The sequence below is a fragment of the Orycteropus afer genome, unplaced genomic scaffold (assembly GCF_000298275.1).
Source record: "Orycteropus afer afer isolate SDZICR_OR568_19922 unplaced genomic scaffold, OryAfe1.0 scaffold00301, whole genome shotgun sequence".
NCBI classification, from domain to species: domain Eukaryota; kingdom Metazoa; phylum Chordata; class Mammalia; order Tubulidentata; family Orycteropodidae; genus Orycteropus; species Orycteropus afer.
In genome coordinates this window covers 2,360,099-2,365,395 of record NW_006921888.1, presented here as the reverse complement: position 1 = coordinate 2,365,395, position 5,297 = coordinate 2,360,099, and the positions used below count along the sequence as shown (strand labels likewise).

The 5,297-nt window shown below is 33.7% G+C and overlaps 1 pseudogene; it reads right to left on the bottom strand.

The window, feature by feature from the left end:
* Nucleotides 1-207: 207 nt before the first annotated feature.
* LOC103206157 overlaps nt 208-5,297 on the bottom strand; it is a 9,471-nt pseudogene continuing 4,381 nt past the window's right edge.

The following is a 5,297-nucleotide window of genomic DNA, read 5'->3' as shown; positions in this document are numbered from 1 at the left end:
AAAGGGAGTCGTCTAACTCCGCAAAATGTTATTTCAAATTATCTTATCATTGTAAAATTTTAGGTAATTTGTTATGCTTTTTGGAGTTTTTTGAGTTGATTACTTATTATACCTTTTACTAGAGAAAGAATAAATCATAAGTATTAAATCTATATATTAAAAGACATACACAGGCATTCTTTTGGGTATGCATATTTAATTTAAATTTTATAAATTCGATGCAGCATGAATTGCAATAAATGGATCCTCAGCAGAGTTACTGGTGGAAAAACTAGCCTTGCCATCACCAGAAACATGGATTTTAATTCCCGTGCAGTCCCCACCAATTTTATCTCCAGAAATGACATCACAATATATGCCAGCTGGAAGACCAGTTTGCAGAGTTGAAGATAATGCCCTGTAAAATAAAATTTAAGATGTAACTTTAATTAAAAAATTAAAAGCAAGAATACAGACTATCTTTAAAATAAAGAAACAGCTTAGCTTTGTGCCTTAGCACTAGAAGCAGTTAAAGTCTCAGAAGATGAAAATCTATCACAAAGTCCTCTTATACAGATCTGAACAGATTTCTCAGGGCCAAACATAATATTTACAATTGAACTAGTAATTCCTTACAGTAGAAAATATTACTATAAAATTAACTTGAAGATTATCAATGAAGATTTGAAGGATTTGCCACCTTTAGATAAAATTTTACCTTTAGTAAACAAAAATACTTTAAATCGGTCCTCATTTGAATTAAGAAAATACCAATTTCTCTCAAAAATTTCAATTGGATTATCTTTTAAAAAAATCTCATTTTTCAAGAGGATAAAATGAATTTGGGCTACAGGAAAAATAATCAGGCATTTCTGTGAAGAAGAGAATGGTTTGAAATATAAAACTGTTTTATGAAGAATTACTTTGTTTCTCCTCTCTGAAGAAAAATTAAAGGGGCCAACCGTGAACTGTTTTGGCCAGGAAGTTGACACAGAAGTTGACTATTCTTCCGAGTAAAATATAATTGAGGCTGAATAAGTTAAGCGTAAATGGAAGCTGGCCTTGTACTAAGACATTTCAACTGTCTGAAAAGATGTAGTCTGAGCTCCAGTTCTACATAGGAGGATACCAATATACTAGAGGCAAGGACATAAGCATAACAAATAAAAGGCCAGTAATAAGAAGTTTCAGAACATTCAAACATCTCCTGAGGCAAATCACTGACAATAAGATACATATTCTTTATGCATATATTTTAAAAATCATTTGTACCAAGGAGACACCAAACCAAAGCAAACTCACTGCCTTGGAGTTGGATCCAACTCATAGTGACCCCTCCTTGGGTTTCCGAGGTGGTATCACTACGGAAGTAGATCACCCAGCCTTCCTTCTGAAGAGTGGCTGGTGGGTTTGAACCACCAGCCTTCTGCTTAGCAGTTAAATGCCTTAGGCACTATGCAACCAAAGCTCCTCCAAGGAGACAGAGAGGTGAAAAAGCAGACCGGAAACCAATAAAGAAGATATGAAAGTAGTTAGGGAATGACCTGGAAAAGAAATATTTCAGTATTGAGACAGTATTTTTTAATTACTAAAAAGTAGGACGACAAGACATGCCTTTCTGGAGTCTTTCCAACTTTGATTTAGCTACTTTATGTATTTTGTGCAGGATGCATGTGCATGCATATGCATGTGCATTATGTACACACATGCTATGGAAGGGCACACCAAATGTACTTTGGTGATAACAGAAAACCCACTATAAATAGCCCAGGAGAATAAGAGCCATTATCACTCTTCTTCTGCTTCTTTTCTGATGCCTATTTTTTCTTCATCCAGTGACTGAAGAGATTTTTCAGGTATCACAGAAAAGTGGAAGAACAGTAGGAAAAAAGAATAAGAGCACATTGTGCAAGCTATTATTCTAAATTGCTATCTTCTTACCAGTCATCGTTGTTAAAGACAATGAATCCCCTGTTTCCCCTTCCAAAAGCCACTTGGTTGCTTCCATTATCCCACCAGTTTGCAAAAGGCTGGCCATCAACTACATTACGGAAAACAACCATATTCCTAAAAAGAAATAAAATAAAATGGTGATGAATGCTTCAATAGTTGAAAATGAAAATTCCATTATTAGGCCATGTTTCTAAACGAATATTCTTACCTTATTTGACGCCATCGATGTTCGCAGACCCAGTCATTGCCGCAGGTAGTGTCTGGATTAATTGTAACTCTTTTAATTACTCCATTATCATTTGGTGGCCCAATCCAATCATTAACATCCTTAATTTGAAAAAGAAAAAAGCTCAGATTTTAAACATTACATATACTTAACCTCTTCCTTTCCAGTACACCCAATCAATCTTTCTGGCTGTTTGTTTCTGTCTCTGCAATATTTAGACTCCAGTATCTTTGGTGTTTTTACACCTCATTTTACAAAATTCCTCTGCCCAGAGTCAGTCTTCAGTGCTGTATTTCCAACAGGGATAGGATTTCTTTATTCTCCCATTTTCTAAGAAATTGGAATGACTTATTAATACCATTATCGGTTGTGTGAGGAGTCCTGCTGGCACAGTAGTTAAGCTCTCAGTTGCTAACGGAGAGTTCTAAGATTCGAACCCACCATCTGCTCCATGGGAGAAAAATGTAGCGGTCAGCATCTGTAAAGCTTTGCAGGCTTGGAAAAATCCTGTGAGCTGTTTGGACTCTGTCCCATAGGGTTGCTTTGAGTCGGCATAGATTTGACAGTAAGAGTTTTGTTTCTTTGTTTGGTAGGCAATGAGGTGTCACTGAACAGGCAAGAGTTTCAGTGCCAGAAAACTCATATTAGAACACAGGATCTTTTATCACTAGCTAAAAAAACTTAATAAATACACTTAATTTCTCTGAGTCTCAGTTTCCTCATCTATAAAATAGGGATAGTATTGGTTGTTGTAAAAAATAACCCAATTTATTGTAAAAATATTTTGGATGTAAAAATTGCTAAATAAATGTAAGTTTCATTCTTCCCTTTGGTTAAAAGGACTAATAATCCACCACAATATTCTTTACTACATTGACTAAATCTTTAATATTTCTTTTTTTCTGATTGGTACAGAAGGGTCATTAGTCATTAGTGTCAAAATCATATGATGAATAGTAAATAAAATTAAGAGTTATTAGTGTGGGCAAGTCTTGAAAAGGCAAAGTCCATCAAATATTTGAAGGAAAGTTATGGGGGAAAAAAGAAAAAAGACACAGTCCTAAGAGTCCGAAGGTCAGAAATAATACCCATTAGTGGAAATTTTAAGAAGTTGGTTCAATTTAGAGAGACACCTTTTAAATATTAAAGCTGTCTAACAAACGAATGGGTTGCTATACAAAGTTCTGGGTTTCTCAAATTGAAAGTAATCTAGAAGAAATGAATAAGAAACTGATATGTAATGAAGAAGATTGTCTGCTTTTGGTATGAAGTTGCTATAAGATGCTGCTTCTGAAATCTTCAGTGTTTTGTTTTGTTTTTTAAAAAGTCTTCTACCAGCATTCCAAATACTTTCAAAATCTTATTACCAGTTTCTTTTAATAATCACTAGTCAGATTCTTGTCTTTGTCATACCCCAAACATTTTTTCTCATTCTTATCTTTCCTGCAATAGTCAGCAAATTTCTCTTCTTTAATATACATAATTCCTTTCTTTATATAAGAAAGTTTAAACTCAGCCTCAGCTCATCTGGATTATTTCTTTGTTTTGCATTCCAAAGAACTTTTCTTTTTTTTTTTTTAAAGTATTTAACAATATTTTTACTCCTCTGCTTATGAGCATGCACTATTTTAAGTACGTTACAAGTGTTCACTTGTATAATGCTCCTAGCAACCCAATAAGGACCTATGAAAAGAACATACACATTGCTCTTAATGTTAGAGGTATTTTGGAGGGAGATATATCTATCATATTTCTGAAACAGCTTGCAAACCTTTTGACCATAAAGAACACTAATTTTAATTCTTTAACATCCGCTGTATTACTTAAATCATAGCCCTGAATCAAGTTTGTACTTAATAAAGATTTGATAAGAAAGTAGTGAATGTAATAGCATCATGTGAAACTAAACGAAAATATCCTTCCTCTTCTTGAGAAAAAGATATTTTGAACAACTCAAAAACTTACTTTTCCATTCCCAAAATGTCTTGGCCAATGGAAGCTTGACATTACACATGTAAATCCATAAGGATAAGCAAGCATAAATCCAACTCCCATTTCATACAGTCTGAAAGACATAAAATTATATTACCATAGAAGAAAAGAGTATTTTTTTTTTTACTGTCATTAAAAGGGAGATAAAAAGTAGGAAAACTTCTTCCTACCTAGAGTCCCAGAATGTAAGAATAGATGCTCCCCCAGCTCCATGTCCTCGCTGATTGTCATGGTTATCCACAAAGACAAGTGCTCTGTCAGAAGGCATAAAACCCCAGCCTTCTCCCCAGTTCCTATTTAAAAAAAAAAAAAAGTAACCTAAGTGTGTATCTCTTTTTTGCATAGTAGCCTCATATTAAGTTCTCTCTCCAATTAAGTGGTCATTCTGTAGGATTATGTGCTGTATAATAACTACATAGGCAAAACTGTGCTCTCCACAAATACATTTATCTGTGTGTGTGTGTGTATGGATTTCTTGTAGTAGTCATGTAACAGGTAGAAGATGCTGTTATAGAAAGATTCTTTTATGGATTGTAATATATTGTAATTTAGACGGACTTCAGCAGTATCAACATTCATATCACATTATAAAGAAGGACAAAGTAGGTGCATGCAAATAAGGGTCAATATGGTACTGTTATATACATTTCAATATTTCAAAATAACAAATTGAGGCAGTTTTTAAAATTTTAGAATCATTTTAATGATAACCTGATCATAATAGAAAATTAGCCAAATCTAATATAATCATACCAGACATAGAGCAAAATCTCTAGGTTGTGTTTGGGTTTTCTAGACATAGTTCCTTTTGATTGGCATAATAACAACAGCCAACTGGAGTTTGGGAATATATAATAGTTATTACTAATATTTGAGTCCTTGACAGTTTTCTAAGCTAAATGAAAGTCTAAGAAAATAATTCATATTGAGAAACCATGTCTAAAAGACCTGTGAAATAATTCAAATAACGAATCATTTTATTTACTTTAAGTAAGCCATCTTCTTGCCATTCCATTTGCACAGAACTGTGCCCAGTTTTGCACCATACTTGAATTCTGTCACACAGCCATTTCCAAAGTACTCACTACTTTTAATTGCCTCATCCCCAGATCAATTACCTAGCAGAAATATAGGAAAAAAAAAAAAA